This window comes from Vulpes vulpes, chromosome 11 (genome assembly GCF_048418805.1).
Source record: "Vulpes vulpes isolate BD-2025 chromosome 11, VulVul3, whole genome shotgun sequence".
In the NCBI taxonomy this organism is placed as follows: domain Eukaryota; kingdom Metazoa; phylum Chordata; class Mammalia; order Carnivora; family Canidae; genus Vulpes; species Vulpes vulpes.
The window spans coordinates 82562431-82588723 of NC_132790.1; the positions used below are offsets into that span (position 1 = coordinate 82562431).

At 43.4% G+C, this 26293-nt stretch overlaps 1 long non-coding RNA gene across 1 annotated transcript in view; it reads right to left on the reverse strand.

Moving 5' to 3' along the window:
- The window catches only part of LOC112932528 (uncharacterized), a 36118-nt gene extending 10677 nt beyond the window's left edge, over positions 1 to 25441 (reverse strand). The window contains exons 1-2 of the long non-coding RNA XR_003237483.2: positions 25306 to 25441; positions 23119 to 23177 (exon numbers count right to left, since the gene is read on the reverse strand). This is a non-coding gene — a long non-coding RNA (uncharacterized lncRNA). The remainder of the gene's footprint in view (positions 1 to 23118; positions 23178 to 25305) is intronic.
- Positions 25442 to 26293: the final 852 nt, after the last annotated feature.

Consider the following 26293-nt stretch of genomic DNA (forward strand, 5'->3'; position numbering starts at 1 on the left):
CTCCAGGATCGCGCCCTGGGCCAAAGGCAGGCGCCAAACCGCTGAGCCACCCAGGGATCCCCTAGGTAACATTTTAGTAGGTTGCCCATATATTTCATTCCTAGGAACAATACGATCAACTAGGCACTGCCAAAAATCTCTACAGGTTAAAACTGTGCAGACAATGATTATGATCTCATCCTTGCTGCTCATTATGGTAATTTTGTCCACTCTATCTCTGGCATTTTGGTGTTATCACTTGGTTTCTGCTACTTCAGAATTCTGTCAACCTCAGCAAAATTAGGAAGTCATCTCAGTGTCAGCACCCTCCAGCCTATAGATTGCCATAACTGAGCTACTCAAGATTTTTTGGTGGTCCCTCACTAATGTTCTTCCCAATATCTTAATCATAGAGGCGAAATATAGACCCTTTCCATGGTCTAGTGAAACATTTTTGTGAGTGTGAAGGCTGCATGAGATAAATCTACCCCAACATTCTTAAGTTCTTAAGCATTTTGATTTTTTTTCTCTGTATTATGTGAGGGAAGTTTGAGCATCTCAGCATTATCAAGCTCAGGATTCAGTAAACTAACCAAGAATCATATAGATAAATTCAGCCCAATCCACTGCTCCAGATGATCCTTCTTGCTCTATCACCTTAAAAATCATCCCCAGACTCTCCGCTTATGTAAATTAGAAACTCTTGCAGGTTTTTTTTTTTTAAAACATGTATCAGTTATTTCCCTCTGGGATAGACTTTGCACCTGTCTTCTGGAACATGTAAACTAACGTTAGATATGTGTGGAAACAGTAAGGGTGAAGAACCAGAGGTGATGGCTCAGGCAGGGATGATGCTGGAAGCACCAAAAGAAGCTAGGTCTGGAGCCAAGTTTCTGCTGTTATTGGAGGGAAAATGAAGGAAACTGGAAAACCGAAAGAAATTGCTCCTTTCCCCTCTTTGTTTCTCTAATCTTACTCTAGTCGTTGGCACAGCTTTACAAGAAACCAACCAACAAGGGAGTCTGGGAAGTCACATTTGCAGAGTCTCAGCCCCAGTATCACAGAGCAAAGTGTGAAAGAACAGTCTGGAAGGTGAGATGCAGTGGGTGAATAGCTGATCCTGGTATGGTCCCAGCATTGTTTCATTTATTAATTTATTTTGCACATAGCATCCATTCACCTTCTCTGAGAAAAAGAAATACTAGTGAAAATTTTTGGAGATCACCCTTTTCTCATTCTCAGCCCTTGAAAATTAGGTAAAATGTCACACCCACAGCTCCAGAGGTGATTCTTAGATGGGTTTAAACCAACCAGAGCATCACATCACACTGGTCACAATGAGGAAGAGCAAAGAGGGAATATAATACACACCAACCAGAGTGAATGGGATGCATAAAGACTTTCTTAAGAATTCTGAGATAAGGGCATAAGAAGCTTAAGGTTGATCTTGAAATTCTGTAGACTGGAGCTACTAGCATGATCTTGCTGGAACTTGAGTCTAAGCGTAAAGTCAGTATGTGAAAGAAAGCAGAGCTGAGACAGACACGATCCAGGTCCCGGTGACATTGTATGAGTTCCAACCTATCTTTGCCCCAAAACAGCATTATCCTAGAACAGTTTCGTGTACATACTACCCTCCCTTTTTGCTGGGCCAGTGTGCAGCATTGCTTTTGATATCTACACAACCCATTGCTCCAGAGAACTAGCACTGAACAGTCAGATCTGCCACAAGATGTATGCCCATGTCTATAAGAGACCATCCACCATTTCTCCTACCATTACATGTACAGCCAGTTCTCCACAGAAGGGTCAAATCTAGGAGCTAGACCTTATGAATATGGTGCTGATAACCAAATACATTTACAGTAAATCTATTATAGACTTAAATCTGCCAGCTTCAAAAGCATATTTGAGGTGGCTATAAAACAAACACATGCAGTGTAGAATGAGGCAAAATGAAAACAAATAGAAACCTAAAGAATGAACCCAGACTGGATGCTGGAGGAGCCTATAGTTGTACCTTGAGTTAGCTCTGAGTTTCCGGACAGTAAGGTGGAAAAGAAATAAGCTCATTTACATAACCCTAACACTCTGATGAGATGAAGCCCACAGATTTGTTTGCAGAAGGAAGAAGCCATCAATATTCATTCAGCACCTACTCTGTGGCAAGCACGTTCCATGTATTTCATTCACTCCTCTGAGTAAGTCGGTGGAGTGTGTGCTAGTCTCCAAGACTTAGGAATTAAGAAAGCAGAGGCTCATAGAAATTAAGTACCTAGCACATAGCATCAGCTACAGCACATGGTGAAGTCATGCCTGGATTCATCCACCACCTCCTAGAATCAAAGCTATGTGTGATCCATGAGAAGTTAGCAGATGCTCATTTAGTACCCAAGAGAATGCAAGAATCCTCACATATGTGGTCACAGTTGACCTTTCCAACAGCCCAGAAAGGTCATCCCATGATCCCCACATAACATATGGGAAAGCCATGTTGAATGTGTTTCTTGATGCTGAGAAAAGGAAGTTCTCAAAGGGAGACCCCTCAAATCAGGGATATTGGTTATTTGATGGACAACATCTCACTTCAGTTTGACAAAAATACAGGGCAGCTTTCCAGAAGGAGAGTGGGGGAACTAAAACAGCCCAGATCAACCTTTTGGTTTCTGATGACTTTACTAAATAAGAGTATGAAGCTTGGAGGATCTGGCCAAATGGGGAATCAGCCTGCTGTTCTGACTCTCTTTCAAATTGTCCGTGTCTTGAGCAGGCCTGCGGGAAGGGCTCGGTTTCTGTATATCTCTGCTGGGTTCTCTAGACGGCAACTAGAATGATCTTTCTAAAATGCAAATCAGAGCATGACATTATCCTGCTTAAAAACCTTTATTAAAGCTGCACATGGCCTGGATAAAGTCCAAGACTCTTAATGTGTTCCTTTATGACTAAGCCCTCACACTCTGGACTCATGTGTCACCCCTTTCTTCCCCAAACTGTGCTCTAGTCACACTGAGCTACTTTTAGGCCCTGCTGCAACCTTCCCTCACCTTCTGGCATTTCTCTGTGCTGCTTCTTCCTCCAAGAATGCCCTCTCTCTCGCTGCTCCCTCCCTGGGCCCTTCTCAAGCCATCTTTGCCTGGCTTGCGGCCACTCACATTTCAGGAGCCAGATATGGCCTTGCCTTCCCAGGGACGCCTCCTCTGAATCTCACATTTGGACTGAGATGGCCACAGAACCTGCTCTCATTCCTGTCCTGGCACTCCCGCACCAAAGCACCATCACCTGATTTTACACTGGACTCACTGGTTTCTCTGCTGAAGTTCTGGGGCAGTCACTGTGTGTATGGTGCTTGCAGGCGATGAGGTGAATAAACGAAGTGTCTCGAGCATGAAGTATTTGGATGTACAGGTAAAAGAGATGATGCCTGTTGTGGACACTTGAATTCTGAGTTAAATTCTGCCCTAAGCACAGGGATGAAGCTGTGGACAAAAAATTAATGATGTTCTGGAGTAGGTTCATAAAGACCTGGAGTCGAGGCGCTGGAAGACAATATCACCATGGGCTAGTTGGACTAGTGGCTCTGAGCCAAGGCCTATGTGACAGAGCATTGGATGTTTCTGCTCCAGGGACCAGGCCTGGGCAAGTCCAGAGGTGGGAGGGAAGTAACCCCAGCTGCTGGAACCTACAGATCAGGGGAGCAGGGGCCCAAACCTATCTATGCTGAGCTTTATTTCGGACTTTATTTTGTTTGTTGTAGCAGGGGCATTGCTGATGTGGGGCTCTCTCCCTAGCACCCAGAAAGCCTTGGCGAGCACACCTGTCACAGACACTGGACAGAGCCTACACTAAGTATCTCAGTTGCACCAGCTTCTCAGTTCTGGCCCTCCAAATGCCAACTGGGGAAAGGCAATGTACTTTGATAGAAAGAGCCCCGAAACAGCCATCAAAGGCTCCATGCTGCTCCAGTGTCCTCTGGTTTGGGGGCCCTGTCACCTTGGGACAAATATCCATCCCTTTGAGACCCAGTACAACATTAGGGTATTTTGGATCCTTAAAGATTAACATTAAATCAGAGCCAGTGTCTAGTTAAGTCCTGAAAGATCTTGATGTTACCCATTTGTCTGTGTACAATCATCCAAGTAAATGGGTTCATGGTGCTTTGGAGAATTTGTGGAGGTATACATGGAGGTAGTATTGTAGGGGTCTGGAAAATGGGAATAAAGATACCTGCCCTGCCTACCTCAGAGGTTGTCATGAGGATCAAATAAGATAATGGCTGTAGGAGAGCTTTGAAAACTGTAAAGTGCCGTAGAAATGCCAGAGAGTGTGATTAAGAGACAGCGCTGCCCCCACACTTACTTCAAAGGGGAGAAACAGGGTGGAGAAGGCTGACACGCTCTGCTTTTGAAGTGCACAAGAGCAGCTCTCAGCAGAGAAAAAACAGCGTTGCTGCTTAAAAGGCAACTTTCAAAACAACCATTTTCTCTCTGAAGGGAGAATATAGTTGGGAGTACTTCAAAGGCTGGGGAAAATTTCCAGAAAAAAAAAAAATGACGTTCTCAATCCAACTTGTAGTCAAGTCAGAGTTATTAAAAAACCTTCAGAACTCTTCACTTATTCAAAAAGAATTTTAATGCATTTAAAAATTAAAAACCGTTAAGAGGGGGCAGACAAAGGCACTGTTTTCCCCGTTCCTTAGGATCACACTGCAGAAGGGGGGGTGTAACTAGTCTGTCCATCGTCCATCGCTTCCTCTCATTAAACATTCTCTCCAAGGCTTTCCTCCCTGTCCTGATAAATTTCATACCAAGAATAAGTCACCAGGAATAGGCCCTTATCTTCCCCTATCCATCTCTGACACCTAGCTATCAAGCACAGTGAGATTATTTATTCGGTTTTTCTTACTCCTTCCTTTAAATATGGCAGCCTACAAAAGATCAACTTCAAGAAGCCAGAGCAGAATTACAATTCTGCAAAAAGATATCTCCACTTCCAAGCAAAGAGAGAATCCCTTTTCAAACCACCACATATAAAAATGAATGAAGCCCCGGTCTTGGTCTTGGTCTTGGTCTTGGTCTTGGTCTTGGTCCTTGCCAGCTGTGGGTAGCAATGCAAAAGCAGTGCCTGGCCATGATGGCTGGGAGGTCAGCCAACTGGAATTTGGCCAGACTCATAGGGAAATGTGACCATGTCCTCCTCCCTCCCTTGTCCCTCTCTATTCCCAGTGGTGTACTGAGAAAGCAACCGGGGACTGAGCTCCTCAAGGTCCTGAGGAATCAAGCATTCCCCTCAATTCTGCCCTGAAGGGACTCTCGAGGTTCCTGTGGACATCACAACAATGTGGTTATTGGGAGATGTAGCTTATTTTCCCCAAAGCATGTACCCATGTCTGTAGAATATAATCAAATTAGATACTTCTGAGACAACATGCAATGCTCAATTGGGCGGTCACATTTTCTACTTTTATTAAACACACACAACTAGACAGGGCTAGAGGGAGAGCAGGAGGAAGTACAGAAAGAATTCACTCTTTCCAAAGGGGCAACCCATAGAGAGGAAGCTCTTTCTGCCCCTCACTCCCCACCAGACCTGCCTTAGAGTTTATTTTTTGCAAAGAGCTTTGAAGACAGAAGTTAAAGAAATCTCAGTGGTCTGAAGTCAGAGAACGGCAGCTGCCAAGGGAAGATTAGTCCAGAAGAAGGGAGAAAGAACACCCGCAAGCAGGGTGATGTCATAGGAGAAGAGGCCGTCTGAGCCCCAGCTCTTCTGCCGCAGTTTTAAGCAACTCCATTTAATTAAAGTTGTGCCTCGCGCTGGCATGAGAGCAATGGAAGTGTCAGTTTGCTTGTCAGGAGCTCCTCTGCCTGGAGCACAGATCAGAGCACCCGTGGCTGAGTGCCAGGCTTCATCTCCAGCACAGATGGGAAGGCCAGGGGTAATTACCCCGCCCTGGCCAGTCGCCTTCCCGGGTGAAATTACAGAAAAGTAGGAGACAGCAGCTCCATCTGATTCTTATTCAGCATCATTTCCAGGGAAGGAATGAAGACAATCAAGCATGACGTCCTGATTTGGGCAGGAAGGCTGCCCTGAACCTTTCTACTCCATGGACTGCTTTGTAGGAAAGTAAGTCAGAGATACAGGCACGCTGTGAATCGGCCCCGCAGTGGTCCATTCTGGCATTCAGCTCCATAAATGTAACTGGTTAATTGAACTGTCTGAACTCTGCAGGGCACACACATGAAGAGGTTTTCTTCCAATCTCTGCCTTCATTTGTGCTTTGTCAAATCTCTTCCCATCTTTCAAGTATAGCTTGGAAAATTCCAGGCTTTCTAGTCACTTCCAGGCTAGATTGCAACTTACCATCTCTCATTGTCAACCAGGCTTTGGCCAAGGCCTCTTGAAACAGGGAGGAGATGGCCTTGTCTGTCTTGTTACCCCCATACTTCTCCTGCATTGAGGATGGGGTTGAGCTGCCCACAGGGTATGTCTACCAGCAGTTGGTGTGCCCGACACCCTTCCTGACACTGTCACTCTCTCTCGGTGCCTATCTGTGCAGCTACAGAACTGATGCCTCTTGTTCATTTTTTCCATGCTCCTCAGAGACTATTCTGGGCCACTTCTACATCCTCTGGGGACCACTGGCAAGCAGAGGGTGGCCCATCTTCTTTCTGAGCAGACTACTCCACATTTCCTGCTTCTAAGTGCCTTTGAAAAGCCTTCCCCCCAACCTGAAGAAAGGCTCTGTGATGCCACCCTCTTCCTACCCCTGACCACCCATTTTGTAGATTGGGAAATTCGATTCAGTAAACCTATGATACCTTAGGGTCACAAAGAGAGTCTACAGCAGAGGGGGACAGAACATTTTGCTGAGTGCACGGTTTGTGTGAGGTTGGTGCTGATAGACAGTAGAGGTCACCAGGTGTGGCTCTGAGATTATGGGGGAACCTGGTTCTATGCCAACCGACCAGGATCAGTGTGTGGCTGACTAAGAGTGAATGTGACCTTGGGTTTGCATTAATTTTTATGACGATAAGGAGAGAAATAACAAAAATTGGTTGAGTACTATGTATTGTGTACCTCTTGTGTCATCTTTCATATCATTTTAGCCCATGTTTTATTCCAGCTTTTGTTGGAACAATTACTTTTATGCAAATATAACTTGATAGTGCCTTGCTTCAGCTGTATCTTGTCATTCTTACTTTTGAGAGATTCTCAGATTCCTCAGCTATGAGACATTTGAGGAACCTGCTGGAACTTCAAGATGCAATCAGAAAGTGTGAGGTGGTTAACACAAAATAAGGCCATCTTTGGCCAATGGGCATGGATAAATGAGCTCCTCTTCCAACCTCAGGTGGACACTTCTAAGATACACTGCTTTGCAGAGGACCCCAGCAGGACTGACCCTTAGTTGACATCAGTGGTGACCAACTCAAGAACATACCATATAATGGTCTTCCTTCCTTCCTGTTTCCCTCTTCCAGGACTAGTTTGTAGACCTCCCAGTCCTCCATTTCCATTCCCTGCTCTCTCTTGCCAAAATAAATTTCTTTTCTGCAAATTATTGTCTCAGGCTCCAGAGGTGACTCATGCTAAGCTGATTAACTCAGTCATTTGTTTAATGCCTTACATAGATTATCTGTTTTAACCCTGAAGCAACCCTATGAGGCAAGTACTATTTTTCTCTTCCTTTGATGGATCAGGAAATTGTGGTAGAGAGAGGTGAAATGAGAGAAGCCAAGTGCCCTATGGATGAGTTGATAACCCCAGTGAACTCAGGTAAGAACATTTCTCCAAACTGGAGTGCTCAGTTTGGTTCTGGGCTCCGACCTCATATCAGGGAGTATGTCCATAGGAAGCCCCCAGGATGTTAAAGGAAAGAAAAACTAAGCCTAAGGAGAGAGAATGGGGAGAATAGATGGCTGAGCCCAGAAAACATTCAGACGGCACATGAGAGCAACCTTTCCCTTCAGGACTTCATGTAGAAGTGAGGATGGTTGGTTCTGAGTCATTGGAAAGACAGAACAATCACAGTACAAAGAGGCAGGTTTATGCTCATTATAGGACAGAACTTTACAACAGAGCTGCCCAGGCACAGAGTGAGTAATTCTAGCACACAGCAAACCTGATGCTGAAAGTGGGAGAGCTGAGAGGGCATTGCCAACCATTTCATGGGAACATTGCAAGGAGAGTCTTATGGAGAAATCCTATCTGATTAGGGTAGGGTTTAAATTTGGGGCTGACAAAGATTTACCTCTTCAGTCACCAGTCCAAGGTAGCCTTACCCTAGCAGCCTCCTGAGCCTCCTTTGAATCTTTACTGCTATAGAGCCACCAAAAGGTGAGATTTCACTGGTGTGGAGAAGGGGCAGGATGCATTTCTAGGCAGGAAAGATGACTGTTGGCCGAATGAATATGGGGTTTATCCCACCAGGTAACATGTAAAGGTGAGAACCTACCTTGAGATTAATTTTCATTCACTACAGTACTTAGAACAGGGATGGGCACAAAGAGAATGCCCAATAAATGTCCATAGTATGCAAACAGGTTGAAAAGGTGATTGGTCAAAAGCCATCTGTGAGCTTCCACTTGGCCTGATGCCTCAACTGTAGCTCAGCTCTGTCCCAAGTCCTTCTTGATGTGCTTGGAGCATCCTCTTGACTATCGAAGTCACTTCCCTTAAAACCCAGTGAAAGCTCTTCAAAACCAGAGAAGGAGCCTAGGGCTAGAAACAGAGCAGATGTAGGACTGGATGCAAGAAATGGGTCAGTGGGCTGGTAAGTAGATTGTTCATGGTCATTTTAGGGCCATGCTGAGTGGCTGAAAAGCTTCCTGCTTGGAGGTGGGTGCTCTATCCACAGACACAAGAGACAGGACTGTCATCACAGATAATTGCTCTTGGTATGTGAGTTACACACACACAGAGTTGGGCTGGGAGGGGGCCATTATCTCTAACTAGTTTTTCAGAGAGAAGAAGAAGAAATGGGCTGGAAAATGGGCAGTGTAGAAAGGAATTTAAGAAAATGAGTGAATCAAGGCCCAGGGTGGGAGGGTCCCAGCCCTTGTCAAACACATTCTATTTCCCTCTCCTAAATCCACTGACTTCATACACAGTCAATGTGAGCGGCCTGTGGCCCAGGAGAATTGTGTGCCAATGTCTACAGGAAGAGGTCCAGACTGTCAGAAATCTCCAAGGAAGAAGGACTGAGTCAGCAAGGTTTTTAGGATCATAAGATACGCCAGCTCCAGCCCAGTGCCTCTCAGACGAGGAGGAAAGAACCTTGGTAATTGAGGAACAGGGACCCATGAGAAGTTGTCTTTAGACTGAGAAGAAGCCCTGGGAGCATTGAGTTCCCTTCTGCTCTCACTAAGCCAAGGAGTAAATGAAATACACCCAGACTCTGCCCAGTTCTCTTCACTCCCACTGCCAACTCCTGGTCTGCATGGCTGCCTTGCATCCTCACATAACCTGGGCCAATCCATTCTCCACACAGCAGCCAGAAAGAATCTTCCCAAAATGGAGTTCCCCAGACTTTGCCACCTAAAACAAAGTCCATATGCTGCACCACAGTCTTCAGGGCCCTGCATGCTCAATCCCATGTCCTTCCCTCCAGCTCATCTCAAGTGTTTCTGCCCCTCACTCATCGTACCCCAGACATGCTGCCTTTATTTCAGTTTCTCAAACACAGCACAGTTCCCCTATTCCACCTGTGAGCATTTGCCTGTGCCGGGAGTGTGTGGTCCTTCATTCTTTCTCATCCTTTAACGCCCAATTTGAAGTCACCTCCTCAGAGGACTCCCTGACCTCTCCAGATAAAGTAGGTCCTGCACCTCTGTACCTTCAGATCCATTTCTTATCTTTGCTCTGATATTTTGTGTCTTCGAGGTGGAGGCAGAGAGAGACAGATCCCTGCAGGTAGTGTTCCCCATAGCCCCTTAACCACTGCATCCGGTCAGGCTCAGCCAGTGGGAGGCACTCATGGCACATTAGAGAGCTGGAGGCAGGGAAATGCAGGGGGGATTTTCACCTCTCTGCTCAGGTAGCATCTTGTAGTCTGGACAGCTTTCAGGGAAATTGGAAGCCTTTGAAGCATGTTACACAGAGCAGGGACACCATCAGTTTACTTTTTTAAAGGATCACAATAATTGTTTGAGAGAAAATGTGTTAGATCTGGGAAAAGGATTTAGGAGGCTGTCCCAGTGAGAAATGATAATGGCTTGGACTAGGCTGATTGTAACTCAGACAGAGAGAAGTGGGCAGATTAAAGCTGTCTTTGAAGGAAGAATTACCAGAATTTGGTGATAGTTTGGCTGTGGTGCCTGAGAGAGAGGTATGGTCAGGAATGACTTCCAGGTTTCTAGCTTGAGCAACTGGGTAGACAAGAAGTGCCATTTATTATGGTGACAAAAACTAGAGTAGAACAGGTATTGTTCTGTTTATGGGGGAATTGTTCATATACTTTTGTGTGATCTACTTTTTCCCTATCCTATCCTGCAATGCCTTTTATCTATATACATAATCTCTTATCTATCTATCTATCTATCTATCTATCTATCTAATCTATCTATCAATCTATCTACCTAATCTATCATCTGTAATATCCTGAGGTTTGGATTAAAATGTGTGTATTGGGCTGTGATTTCATTTTCCTATTATTTCCTATTATTTTACAGATATTTATTGGTATTCTGTATTGATTATATATTTCATACTTTTCCAATTTCATAAATTAGATTCTGTTGAGTTTTTCAGTATGTGGTAGATTCCTTAAGGTTTCTAAATACACAATAATGTTGTCTGTAAATAAAGGCAATTTTACTTCTTCACCTCTTAGTAACTTTTTCTATATCTTGCCTTATTACAATGGCTAGAACCTCCAATGCAAAGTTGAACAGAAGTGATGAGAGTGACTATCCTTGCCTTGATACCAATCTTAGCTGAAAAGTGTTGAATACTTAATCATTAAGTAGAATAGTTAGCTAGAGGATTTTCTGATAGATGTTCCTCATCAGTCTGAGGCAATTTCCTTCTATTCCTAGTTTCTGAGAATTTTTATCCTGAATAGTTGTTGAGTTTTGTCAAACTTTTTTCTGTATCTATTAAGGTAATCACGTTTTCCATTTATCATGTTAATGTAGTAATTACACTATTTTTGAAATATTAAGCCAATTTGCATTCCTGGGATAAATCTCACTTAGCCAAAGGGTATTACTGTTTTTATATAGTGCTGGGTCCAGATCCAATTTACCAGTATTTTGTTAAAGATGTTTCTGCCTATGTTAATGTCCATTTGTTTCTTTCTTATAAAGCACATGATCTTTATGGTTAAGATGTAGTGTTCCGGGGATCCCTAGAATATTTCAGAAGTTCATAAGGACTCTTCTCATGACTAAATCCAAATTCTAATGTCTCCCAACACTGTGAGCCATCGAGTACCTCTGTTAAGTTTTTATCCTGCAGAATCTGCTCCCTGAGGGCATTACAGGTCTCTCAGTGTGTTCAAGCCATCCCTCCAAGCTATCGGCAGCAGCTTCAAACCCTAGTACCCACCTCCTCAGGTCAGTGAAATCATGCTCCACTTCTCTGCACTATGATAGGAAAAGTGTCCCCAGATAGAAAGTCAGGTGAACTTGAGGTCAGCTCATTTTGAGTTTCTCTTCTCCCAAGGATTACAGTTCTGCTCTGCCTATTGTCCAGCGATGTAAATAATCATAAATATGTTCACTTTCATGGATGAAGGGGAGGGTGATGGGAGGAAGGTTTTTTTGGCTTTTTTACTGGGAACTCAGTCTTCTTAACCTGGAAAGACATGCCCTTCAATTCAGAGAGGTTTCCTTAATTTCTTCATGAAAAGGATAGATGCCTGTCTCCCATTTTCTCTGTTCTTGCTTTTGGGAATTTTTATTATTTAGATTCTGGATCTCTGAGACTTTCTTAAAATGTTCTATAGTTTCTTCTAGACTACATCTCTTTTCTTTTTGTTTTCTTTTTATTTCTACTTTCTAGGAGGTAGCTTTGATTTTATCTTTCAGTCCTTCCATTGAGCTGTTTATCAATAATCATATTTTTGTAATCATATTTTTAATTTTCAAGATTGTATCTTTGCTCCCTAAATGTTAATGTTGATAGCCTCCTCTACTTTTGTTTCATGGAGACCTCTTCTTCTGGCTATCACTAGACCTTAATGATAGGGTTTTGCTGTTGCTGTTGTTACTGTTTTATTCTTGCATCTTCCCTAAGTTGCTTTTTTCTCCCACTTGCTTTGATCTCTGTATTTTAAATTAGAGGACTTCTTCTGTTTTCTGGTTATGTTTGATTGTCCACTTATATTTAAGATTAGGAAACTGAAAGGCTGATTGGGAGCTCTGTGCAAGTGGCTAGAATGTTCCTATCATGAATGTCACATAGTGAAGCGCTGGCTGAGCTTTTCTTTAGAAAACTTCAATTTCATTATCTTCAGGTCTGTTATCCTAGGCTGGTCAGGTTCCTTAGAGAAAATTCTTCTGATCTCCTTCCTAGAAGGTCAAGTCTGGCTGCTAGAGTCCTGGGAGCTAATAGTGAAAAGGGGACTGACAGCCTCAACATCCAGTACATAAGCTTGCATGTATTCCCTCTCTTTCTTTATGGTAATCTTGACTCACATGGGCCTGAGACCCCCCACTCCCCAGACAACCTTCTCCTCTCTCCAGGATAGAAGCCTCCAGTATTTGTATTTTGGAGGGGAAGAGAAGGAGCAGTTGTCCACCTTTTTGGAGTGGGAGGGATCTAGAGAACCACATTCATCCTGATTTTAGGCCTATTTCCATTCCCAACCTCAAGGGTACTGGAAGAAGCGAGTTCTGAATCTTTAGAGGGCTTGGGGCTGGAAACCAGTTTGCTTTTCAGCTGTCCTGACTGTGGCCTTTAGATTCAGCTCACTTTATACTAAGTCACATATGACTTGTACATCTGCAATCTAGCTTTCAAAAATATTGTTGTTGCTTCTTTTCTTATAGTCTCTTTGTCCTTGAAGTTTTATGCCTTTTATCTTTTAAATATCATTTTAGTAGGGTTTTGGAAAAGATCCCTGTATTTTTTCAATGGAGAGATGAAATGATGGCTTGATATCTAAGGCTAAAACTGGTAGCTCACAGTTACCAATGGGCAGCAAACATGCATACTTGCCAGGTTTTCCAAAATATACAGTGCTGGATGAATATAAATCTTTTCCCCAATCTCCAGGGCAATAGGCTAAGAGGGTAGGTCTTAAATTTGAAAGTATAAAAAGAAAGACTTCTACCCTCTATAGATGGTGAGCTTAGGAAGATCATTATCACCAGAATTGGCATAGGATATTTACTTACATACAATTATTTTTTCCAGTGTCCAGAAAAACCTAAGAAAGCAGAGCCATAGAAGATCACATAAGAGAGCAAGCATTTGAGACCTATCTAGGAGACCATATTTCTCTTTCCCTTGGCTCCTACATTCATCTACATTCTGAGCTTTAATACCCCAAAAGCCCTTCTCTCGCTCTTGGCCATGGCCACCTCAACTCAGACCTAGCAGAAAGTTGCTTTTCCATTGTTATGGCTGGCTGATAGAAGGAGAATCCCAGTGTCTAGGTAAACAAGACTCTGTGGCCAGGTATGTTCTTAGCTATAGCCCCCAGCCTCTGTTCATTCAGGAAAGTCACTATAATAGTCATCAGTTATTTTGAAAATCTTTGAGGAGAGACTATTTCTCTAAGACCTTCTTTAACAAGAAAGTGAACACCCTTCCCATGATCTGCAATACTCAGAAGACAGAAAAGGGCTTTAGTACAAATGGACCATCACACAGAGGTGTCTGTGCCTCCTAGTTCAGAAGATAGGTCTCCCCCTGGTGCTGGACCCTAAGCACTACAACCCACCTCACCCTCCCTGGAGCTTTCTGCACTCAGCCTCCCTGGGACCATTCTCTTAGGGACACAAGCCTGAAAACCACACTGTCTGAAGCAGCCTCCAGCTTCCAGAACTCCACAGACATGGACAGGCTATCTCCTCAGCCCTGTCCCTTCCCATTCACCCTCAGGGTGGATATAAAAATATAGAAAGGGCTGGAAAGAGGGCATTACCAGGTAAAAACTTCTTCTGCAGGTTGAGAGATTTCATTTTGATCCTGTCTTCAGTGCTGCGTTATGATACAGCAATGTCATGATCACTTCACAGCCATGGAAGGAATTATTTTCACTGGCATCTTTCATTTCTGATCCCCTCATCCTCATGTGTCTGCCTGCTGACAAACCAGAGCTGTCAGAGCTACCTGTCACTGCAGGGGGAAAAAAATACCTTTTTGACAACTGTATTTTCCTCCAGCATACTCTTTGTACCTGATGTCTGCTTCCCAACCTGTGTTTGTGACATTTTTGTTATTTCAAAGAGCCTCGTGAAATTCTCCAAAAAAGGAATCTCAAACCCAATTAATTTAAATTCATTTTTGTGTTGAATGTGCTACGTGACATATTTAGGAGGGAGTATGTGCATTGTAAAAAGAGGCAATGGGAGGGTCTTGTGGTAAAGAAACAGCCTCCCTCATTAAAAACAAACTCAGAACTCTCCAAGGACCTAAGCAGGGAAGGGCTCCAAGAGGTGCCTCATTGTGGTTGGGGTAGGGTTGGGTGAGGGATGCGTGATTCTAATTCTAATGTTAGCTTCACACTGGTGGGGAGATTTTTCTCGGTGGAAATAAACAGTCCTTCCTAATTTCCCTTTAAATAACACCACCCAGTGACAATAACAACTTGCCCTTCCCTCCACCAGCCCTACCTTCCCCTTAGACAACCTGCCAAAGCCACGTGAGGCCCCAGAAGTCCTCCATTGCATTATAAAATCTCAGCTTGCAGGCTCTATCTTCTGATCCCTGAGTCAGGCTGTTTTTGTTTGTTTTGACTTTTGTTTTAATAAAGACCAACAGAAAATAAAAAGAAAATATGGTTTGCAGAGGAGACATTCGTAGGAAATTTCTTGTTCTCCAAGTTCAAAAGCAACCTTTTGGCTTTCGATTAAGATGGTAGCCTGTGCATATGCATTGTCTTCTCCCCCTGCAGAATCACACAAAAGGGTCAGTGACATTTGGCCAAAAGAATAAATCCATGGAAGCCCCTTAAATATAAGGAAGAGTGTCATCAATGGAACAGAAATGATAAAAAATTTATGGACAATAGAATACAGATGTGGCTGCATCATTGCACTTGAAACCATGAGGGAAGGCTCTAGTGGCAGTAAGAGCACTGCTTCCCAGGGGAGCCCCAGAGGGTCTCCCAGCTTGAGTTTGGCTGTGATGTTATAATAAGAATCATTAGTTAGAGGACTATCTATGGCCATGGTTTCCAAATTGTTTTGAATCACTCTTGTCATCAAAAAAAAAAAAAAAGCACACATCTACAATTTATATAAATTTATTTATGTTATATACATATACGATCTCATTAGCAAACATCTCAACATAATTTATATTTAAGTGAGAGTAATCATTAGTGATCATGAGTGAGACTTTATCTTCCAAATAGTCTTCACAATAGGTCTGAATTTTAGGGACCAAATCCTCATTAGATCTCATGAAGTCATCATTATTTTCATCACATAATGCAGTGAATGAAAGTTAGAAGTACCAGCTTTGCGATTCTCCAGTTGTTTACTAGTGTTGGCATTTTAAAATTCTCTTTGATTCACATTTTTTATGCCAGAATTTTTAATCACTTAACCATTTTGCAAAGATTACATTTTTAATGGAATGTATTATCCATAAATCTCCTTAGCCAAGAAGATACAAACTGCAATTCAGCATAAGACAAGCAAACAAGTGGATTAAGGAATTCCTATTCTCACTTCAGGAATGACAATCCATATGCTAAAGTTAGTAAACCTTACTGCCTTTCATATTTTAGATTAATTCATGTCAGTAAAAGTGCTAAACTTTTCTTTGCTCACCTAATGGATTTCTTCTCAGGAAGAGCACCACTTGCATCCACTCGGGTGTTATCCTTTGGGCTGGGTGGCCCTGTGCCTCCCTGAGTCACAGAGGGTATGCTGCAGCTTCTGTACCTGGCTGTCCCTGGGGCCCACAGTATGTCAGAGAAAATGAGCAATAGAGACTATGCATCTCCTAACCTCCTCAGCAGACCAGCAAACAGAGATGGAGGCCATGCAACTCAAGAGTAAAATGCAGTAAAGTGCTGTGATGAGGGTCAAGGCCAGTGTATCTAGGCAGTGGTGGGAATCGTGAACCTGGTTGTCTACCCAAGTTCAACATCATCACTCCCTGCAGATCTTGCACATTGCAAAAGTGTCCTTGTGTGCCCTCCATCCCAAACAGCCTTGTCATCCACTCATGAATGTGAAAAGTCAGCTAAAGGTCACAAAACCTTGGAGAAAAATCAACAGTATGGAAGAAGAAACCAAAATGAACAACAACAACAACAAAAACAACAACAAATCAATCAAGGAAAAGAAAGCAATTTAAAAATGCTACTTCTCACTTGCATTCTTAGAGTTATTGAGACATTTATAAGGATTAACTACCTATTTTCTCTTCTGTACCCCAGGGCTACAGAAGGAATCCTTCTGGTATTAGAACTGCATAGTATCTCAGTTGTGGTGGTAGAAATACAAGCCTATACAAATGATAAAATTGTATTGAGCCGAATTTGCACACACATGCATGTACCCACACATGCAGACACATACGAGTACGAGTAAAACCAGGGGCATCTGAATAAAATTGGATTGTATAAAATGCCAGTGCCTTGGGTATGATATCATACTATAGTTCTGCAAAGTGTTGGGGGAAAACAGGGCAAAGTATACAAGAGATCTCTATATTATTTAAAATTGCATGTGAATCTATGAAAATCTCAACTGTAGGTACTGAAATACATACATTCTAGTGGCGAAATGATGTGGACAATAAATGAGCAATAATGAACAACAAACAAAGACATATATAAAATGTAAAAGCAATGAGAACTATAGTTAGTGGGAATACGACTTTATAGAAGTAGGTAATGAAGGCCAGCACTGAATCGAATTGTAAACAAAAGAAAGCTTATGATATTCATTTAACTCAAGATTTTATATAGCAAAATAATTAAGAGTTAAGCATGGTTGCACAAAATTATAAAAAGAATAGTCTAGAAATAAGATACAACGATTGTGAATTGTCAACAGAGATCCCATATGGAACTTGTATGACTAAGAACATGAAATTCCTTAATTGTCAAAGGAAAGTAGATCTGTCCTCTATCAATAAGAAAGAGAAATTCTAGGCATAACACTAGCCAGTTTTAGAATTCCTTCTCTTTCAACTATAGAAGCTCTCTGCAGTATAGTGTATACCAACACAAATCATGTTTGCAGAGGGCAGCTGGGGCAGTAAGCCAGCCAGTGAAGGAGACTAGCAGACTTGCAGTGTTTTCGTGAAGATCAAATGAGGTCATATTATTTATTCAAGTGTCTAATTTACTATTTAGCAGGCAGTAGACATTTGTGTTTCTCAGAATAGTATAAGCAATGCTGCAGTAACAAATAAACTTCCAAGTCTCAGGGTCTTGACATGAAAATGTTTATTTATTACTCAGATAAATTATAATGCAGGTCCGATAGCCCTCCTCTATCTTGTAGCTAAAACACATGGAATATGAGATCTCAAGGTCAACGCAGCCAGGAAAGAAAGGTTTGGAGGATTTTGTAAAATGTTTGTAAGCGAGAGCCTGGAACCAGCTCATAACGTCACTGCACCTGCATCCCACTGGTCAGAAGTCTGTCACGTGTTGCTAACATAATTGCAAAGGAGGCTGGGGCATGTGGTCCTCCTGCTCGACCAAACAGTATGGAGGGCACAAATCCCTGTGGTGCCACAGCACTCAGTAAGTGGAGACCCTGCCCTCCTCCTGGGGCTGCTATTACTTCTAATGTCCTAATAATAACAATAGCAATGCCTAACACTTGCTATCCGGCACTGCCACTTTTCATTATTTCGGTTTACACAAAACCCTACCAAATAAGTTTATAATTTATTGTCATAAATCAAGACTCAGGGACACTGAAATTGCCTGAAGTCACAAGCTAGTAAATATTTGTTTTATTACCAGTACTTTTCCTACTAAAAGAGAGAGTAGAGTGTATCCTCCAAGGGGCTGGGGAGCCTCAGCACAGACTCTCTGGAAGACTCCAGCCCTTCCCAGCTCTAAGCCACCTGCCTGGTACATAACCATTGGAACATCTGTAAAATGCTTCCCTCCACGGTAATTTTTTCTTTGATTTACTGGCTGTGTTAAAATTGTTGTTCTGTAATGGTCAAGTCTGGAGGATGTTGCACTTAAAGAGAAAATTGCCTTAAATAAAAACGAATGATACTAAAATCCCTTCCTTCCCAATGAAATGATTCTCCTGTATTTTGTTCTCCTTGTGAGCGCACCAAAAAAGCTTCTTTGGTCTATTATTTCCCAATTACCTCCTCTAGTGTTAGCTGAGAGCAGAGAAGGAAGATGGGATCATGAGGCTCATAACATTTGATCTTTTCCAGGCTTCAGCAAACCTGTGAATCACTTTCATAAGCCAAATCAATATCAGGTGTCACCTGGTGGCAGGTAAGGGCAGTTCGATGGCTTTTCTAATACCTTGCAAGCATTGATTTTCCCACAGATCAGGAAAGAAGAGGCTGAATAGGGAATGGAGAAGCAGGCAAAGGCAAAGTGACCGCACAGCTGTGCAGGTGAGATCAGGAGATCTCAGGCCTCACATCTGCCCTGACTTCACCCCGACTTCCCAGCTGCTGCCCGCCATGCCCATTTCCCTCAGAGCATTCCCAGGTCCAAAAGCCCAGAGAACGCCGCTTAGCACCTGTGTGTGAGAATCAACCTGGACCCCGCATTCACCAACTGAAATAGGGCAGTTCTTCTGTTTTAAAGGGCTGAACGACCCAGATGGCATGACTAAACACTGCTCTCCGAGAATGTGAGGAGGAAAACGTGGTTCTCAAAGTTGGCTCTGGACCAGCAAGAGCAGCAACAGCACCTGGGGAACTGGTTAGAAATGCAAATTCTCAGGCTCCAACCCACACCTACTGGATCAGAGTCTCTGGGGGTGGGGCCCAGCCATCCGTGTGATAACAAGCCTGAGAAGATTATCTTGAAACGGTTTGAGAACTGTTGTACTACAAGAACCTTGAGAGATCATTCGGCTGAGCTCCTTATTTCCTGGAAATGAAAAGCCAGGCCCAGGGAGAGTTGTGTCATATCAGGATGGGAACCCATTTTCTTGGGCTCCCTTCAGTACCACCCCTTGCTGCTTGCTCTGGGCAGCCCACTAGACATGCTGGAGTTGAGTGGGGTGACCCTCCAGGCCGCAGAGTGGCTGCTGTGACACAGAGCTGAAGCCCAGAGCCCATAGCTAGGAGGCCGTGTGGGGGACACTGCGGAGAGCTGCTTCTCGGCTGAGGGTATGCCACTGACTGCTCAGAGTGAGTGAGCCAAGGGTACACAGAGTCTCAGCAGTGCAGTTATTGCTGAACCGAATCCCAGGCAAAGCTTCAGATGCATTTGTTATGGGGAAGGACGTCCAGGCTAGACCCTGGCAAGCTTGCCTCTTCCCCAAGAAAGGGCAAAAGCAGAGGGATGTGCTCATCTTTCATCCTGGGCGTCCCAGATTCTGTTCCTGCTCCCCTGCCCCCTCCGGTCTCGCCATCTCTCATCTGCTCTACTGCAAGAGCTTCAGGATTGCCTCCTCCAATGTCACTGCTCTCTAGTCACTCCCCATCCAAGGCTGGAGAGAGAGAGCTCTGTCTGACCGTGTTTAAAATCTTTGCGCAGGGACACCTGGGTGGCTCAGAGGTTGAGCGCCTGCCTTTGGCCCAGGGCGTCATCCTGTAGTCCCGGGATCGAGTCCCACATCGGGCTCCCTGCATGGAGCCTGCTTCTCCCTCTGCCTGTGTCTCTGCCTCTCTCTGTGTGTCTCTCATGAATAAATTTTAAAAATCTTAAAAAAAAATCTTTGCCCAGCTTCCTTCAGCTTTGAGAGGAAATCAGCACTCCCTCGCTGGCATATTCTTGTCCTCTGCTACTGATGCCTGGCCCTCTCGAGCTTCCCCTCCTGCTGCTTCTCTGCCAGGGCTTCAGCCTCCCAGGGATGCTGCCCTTACAGTCCCGCCACTTCATTTCCACTTCTTTCAACATCCAGACTGGAGTCCGCTCCTCTGAAGAATCAGAACCCCCTCCATCAGCACCCTCACAGAAGCTGTACCTATCTCTAACACAATCCTAACCCCGATTCAAGATACATTTGTCTGTCATCCCCACCAGACAGTGAGAGACCAAGTGCAAAATGACCTCCCTGGTGATGATATCCTGAAACCACTAGCATTTGTGTGTATTCAGCCATAATGCCAGATATTTTACTCACTTGGCTATTGCCCCAACCTCTCTCCTTTGAGTACCACCTCAGGTAGGAAACACATGGAAGTTTAAATTCCTATAGTTACCTGTTTTTTAATTCTAATTATGCATGGTCCTTCCTGGCTGGAAGATCCCTTGAGAGGTGATCTCACCCAACCCCTGCCTCTAAGCAAGACTCAAGGAGGCTTCTGGGCTCCCTTCTACAATAGGTGATCGGTATACCTTAGCCTGGAGAAGGTACCCATCAGACACTGGGGACACTGCCTGCACTGCAAGACACATCCTCTCAGCCTTCTGCTGTCAGTGGACAGAATAAGAAACCCTTTAGGCTGGATGCAACTCAGCCTGGAGCATCTACCCAGAGAGGCCTTTTTAAATAGGCTTTGTGCTACTTAAAATAAAAGTTACTTTGTCTCCCTGCTTTTATCTAAATTTAACCCCATTACTTTTACTATCTTTGTAATAAAGCAGACTGAAGTGCTTCGTGGAAGAGGTTTGAAATAAAAAGCTTGCTTTCCTTCTTATTTTCTTCCCTTTTTGTTTACGTCTTGTTTTAGTTAAAAAAAAAATTGAGGCACTCAAGGAATATTAGAGATCCATACAAGGCTCCCCAACTTACAGATGGAGAAATGCTCAAACACTTCTATTGGTCATTTGAAGCCTAGATCATGTATTCTATAAGTAGAGGCTTCATTAGTGGTGGTTCCCAGAGCAATATCAGGTAAAGTGAGGCAGGAGTGCGAATGTTTAACCTTGAGCCTGCTGTAGGCTCTGGGGTCATCAGAGGATGGATGACCAGGAAAGCAGATTGTTATACTGTTCACCAAGAAATCATGGACCTATACAACCATGAGGGAGGGGAAACAAGTGAGGCGACCTTCAGGATACCCCTACCAAATGGAACATCTGGGTACATCCTCTAGCTGTCCTTCGCAGTGCCTCAACATGGCCTGGCACTCAGGCCCCAGTGCAAAGGACGGGTCCTGCTCCTGGTCAACAGGGAGGACTAGGCTATCAGGTCTGCCAGGAGACTTTGGGTTCTCCTGAAGTAGCCTCAACCACAGCTTCATTCAGCCTATTTCTCCACTTGGAGTGAGTCATCCTATTTGTGCCTCCCTGCTCCAGAGTCTAGCTGTTTTCTCTTCCTTAAAATAGCCCGAAAGCCTCATGGTTGACTATTCCTGTGTACCAGAATGAAAGAGAAGTGATCCTAAGATGGGTGTTTACCAACAGGTCTTCTCTTGCTTATTTTCAGTATTGCCAATCCTCAGGTAGCTCCTCCAGAAACCCCTCTTTTCCTTAGCTCATAGTAACCTGAGAGAACTCCCCAGAGATTGACTAGCTTCTAGACACTATTGTGTTAGTCAGGAGAGGGCAGGCTTTGCTGCACCAGCAAGCAACTTCAAAATCTCTGTAGTGTAACACAACAAAACTGTCCTAGGCCCATGGGGGGTTCTACTCTGATTAGGTACTCTGTGAGCCATGGTGAGAGAAGCTTCATCTTGACATGTGCTTCCATGACCACCACAGTAGCAGGAAGAAAGTCAAGCTCTTGATGTCTTTTACCTGGAAGGGGCACAGTTCATGTTCACTCATATCTCATTGGCCAAAGTAAATCATATGGAAGGATATATAGAAGTACATGGAGCCTCATATAGGAGCCCTCAAAGAAGGACAGAAGCATGGTCCTACTATGTGCTCACAAGGTGGAGAATGAGCTAGAAAAACTTAGTGTACATCCATCACCAGCATCTTGTGGACCCAGATAACATACTTTCCCAAGCATGACAAGCCCCCAGGTCCCTCTCACACTGTTTGCCAAGAACTACGTGGAACCATGCTGACACCTCCAGATACAAACCCAGTCTGTTCAGAGACCACACTCTCTCCCACCCCTCCTAGGGGAGCTTTAATTATAGCAAACAGCCCTGTCATCTCTGCCACAGAATCCCAGGATATTGGGGAGAGTGAAAGGAATCTCTGCGTCACACAGTCTGCTCTGCAGCCTCCTTGAAGAAATAGACCTGTTCTTTTTAAGGAAATTATAAAAAGAAGGAAAATCCTAAAGCCTTCTCTCCTCACCCATTCTCCTGCCAAATAATTATGTCCTTCCCATTCCTCCTTTCCGGACTGTTAAAAGCACTTGCAAATCAAAATAGCGAAAATCAAAACAAAACAAAAAAACAGTTAACAAACATTAAATATTGAAAGGAGATATAGTGTGTGTTGGGGAGGTGGGAGAGTGAATAAAATAGATCTCCAACCCACGTACTCTCCCTCAGAAAGACTGTCTAAGAGACATACCCAGTTGGGCTGCAGGCTATGATATAATTAGAACAATATTGCCCAATTGCAAAGACATGTGCCTGTTTGCATGAAATGGAAGCATCTGCTGAAATTATTTGAGGTGTCCCATCACTAATTAAAAGAGCTTTCATTTATAGAGGATGCACCATATGGATGCTGTTGATTCTTGGGTTGCTGGATGTGAATGAGCACTGGGGGAGTTGTTGGGGCAGGTGTATGGTGAAGAATATCCGGCAAAATATGATTTAGCCTTCCAAAAATTCTCCTTACAAAGAGGTATGGGAACGGGGGAGGTGCTGCTGGAAGTTGTTTTAGCGAAGCACAGAAATGTGACATGTCATCCCAAATTGGACCTGACTTGTCTGTGACTGCTTATGAGTTTTGCCCCTGGAGCCTTGCTGTGTCCCTTTTACTTTTCAAGCCATTACCTTGTCTTCAAGGGGTCGTCTTTCAGGTAAATAAGATCAGCTTCAGAATTTGTGGGACCCTGCACAAAATGAAAACGTAGGTCCTTGTACTAAAAGTTATTAAGAATTTCAAGACAGCAACAACAGACCATTAAACCAAGGACAGCCTATCCCAAATATGGGGCCCCTGTGCATCTGGAAAAAGCAAGATCTGTTGGACAAATAGGGACCAAGACATAGGGAGGTTAAAGCAGAGCCATGCCAGACAATAGTCACCATAGTACATTGTAGCCTGTAAGGGGCTTTCACATCCACACTGCTCTGAGGGCCTCAGAGTGGCAGGACAGACTCAGGGGGAAGAAAGGACTTGTTATACCTCTGTACTATGCAGAGTGGTAAAACCTAGATGCTAAATTTTGGCCCCACATGCTTTCCCTTACTTTATATCCTATCTACTCAGAAAGTTTCACCATTCTTTGCTAGTACATACGGACTCTTGGAATCCATGTACATCCCATTTAGTACAGCAAAGTAGCCCAGGAAGTAGCCAAATAGGCACCACGAAAAACGAAGTCAGTATTGCCTGAGCTGGAAATTATGCATTCAGGAGAACCTAGTAAAGCTGATTCTTATCATTCTTTTTAGTTAGAAGGGAAGTAACAGACTATTCAAGATGGGATTTTTAACCAACTTAAGCTATAGAATCAATAACTGGAGCACACTTTAAACAATCACAAAATTCTTTGTCTCAAAAAAGATACAATTGTCTTTTCAAAGAAAAAGATCATTCAAGGGTCAAGGAAATAAGAGTCACTGAATGAAGTCCTCTGAATCCAGGCCTTTTTTAAAGTTCAGGGAATGTCCCATTCCAGAATCACTTTGGGGTGCAGCAATACCCCTGTTTCAGATTCCAACTCTTTTAAAGATTTTATTTATTTATTCATGAGAGACAGAGAGAAAGAGAGAGGCAGAGACACAGGCAGAGGGAGAAGCAGGGTCCATGCAGGGATTCTGAAGTGGGACTCGATCCTGGGACCCCAGAATCATGCCCTGGGGCAAAGGCAGATGCTCAACCGCTGAGCCACTCAGGCATCCCATCAGATTCCAATTTTTAAGAAGCGGTAAGGAGGGAGGAGATCCACAGCATCCAATGGATACAGTGATCTTTTTGTAAAACAATGGAAATTCAACACGTCAAAATTTGTTCCTTGTAGGTAAAGCTGTTGGAAAGATAAAGTCAAAATCAATTACCCAGAGTCTCAACTTTAAAAAAAAAAAAAAAAAAAACTGGAAAAAGAGCAAAGTAGACCTTAAGTAGAGAAAGTAAAGAAAATTAACACAGCAAAAAGCTGGTTCTTTGAAAAGTTCAACAGAATTGACAAACTCTAACTACATAGATCAAGCCAAAAACAGAAAGAACACATATCACCAATTTAGTAATGAAAGGGCTTATCACCACTCATCCTACATACATGAAAAGGATAACAACAGTTGGTCAGTTAACATTCCCTGGAATGCCATTCAGCAATAAGTGAGTATTATGAAGTGAAAGAACATGTGAAAACATTGCCAGTTTTATTCAGAAAATCGATGGAGAATCAGGACTCCAATGCAGGCAGGCTGACCTCAGGGCTTGAGTGCTGCACTCTGATGCTACCCTGCCTCCCTTCCTCTGTCAGGGCCGACTGTCCCCTGGAGCACTGTTAGGTCTCCTTGGCACCTGTCCAGATTACCGATATTGGCTTTCCAAGGCAATAGATGTGTGGAGCTGTACCCTCAGTCATCCATTTAGACAAAGATGGTAACAATACAATTGCAGCAGCAAAGACAATCTTATCTTCCATTGTCTGTGGTGGTTCAATGTATAGAACCAACTTCCTTGGGTTGAATTCCCTTCAAGAAGGACTCTTTCCCATCAATGTAAATGTCAATGAACAAATTGTCATGGAGGGCCTATGGACCACTTCTATGGGTCTCTAGTGGGATAGAACTCTCAAGATCTCAAGGAGTTTGTAAATGCACTGGGGTAACATGATGGGGTAACATATAAAAAGAAATGAAAGCCAGGATGGGAAGAGTAACTGAAAATGTTTTTAGGGGCTAAAACAGAATTCAGGCTATAGGGACTGGATTGGGAAGTGACTGAGCCCTCAAAGAGAAAATGATAACAGTCAGGAAACTTTAGATATGATAAATAAAAAGACAAACCTGTGACTCATTCTCATCTTAGTCCTGGGTCCTCTGTTTATCTGGGAGATGGTTTCTGGTTATCCTTTCAGTGGTTCTTCAAAAGATCACCAGAAAAGTCTACCTGAGCTTCTTCAAAATCTTTGGTCATGAAGTGCTGGAGAAAAAAGAAAAGCACCATTTGTGTGACTTGAGTCAGGAAAAGAAGCAAATCAAGCAGCTGGGAGATCCAGATTTTGCTCAATAATCTTCTGTAGAGAAGAATCCTATAATCTGTTTAAACACAAGATAGGAAAATGATTGTTTTAGCCGATGTAATTTTTTACATTTCTGAATTGAAATAATTATGCTTCTAAATCAATCAAAAATTCCAATATAATCAACCTCCTTGATAAAATTACCCAACCTTTAAAAAAAAAAAAACAAGAAGAATTTCCTTCTTTTAATTTAAAAGTATCAGGAATCAATTTCCTCTTTGTCCTTAAGGAAACTTTCCCACTTGGCCCATGGCATCCTCTAGTGCATCAGCACTTCCTCAGAGCCGTCCTGCTCATCAACAGATGTGTCAACTTAGGACTAACCAGCATCGGTGTTCCCTCCCTATGAGCACCCCCCACCCCTTCAACACACACACTCTTTCTCTGACTTGGAAGACAAGATCAAAGTGGCAGATGCTAAGAGTGAATTCAGCTACAGGTGGTGTGCTAACTGACCAAGAGGTTTGGAGCAGGCCAGTCAGAGAGATGGGTGGCCCTGAGGTTGAGGAGACACACACAAGAAATTGTTGAGAAAGAATTAGCAGGACAAACCACCTATCTGTACAGGGAAATCAAAAGACAGAGGCAGACCCGAAGTGATGACTGATATCCTTTCTAAAGCATGGGAGAGGTGACTACTCAACCATCACAGTGACAAAATTGGGATCAGGGGCAGCAGAGGAACAGGGGAATGGGTGAGCAATTCTGTTCTCCTGTGTTGGTGTGGAGACCTCAGTGTGGACCTCAGATAA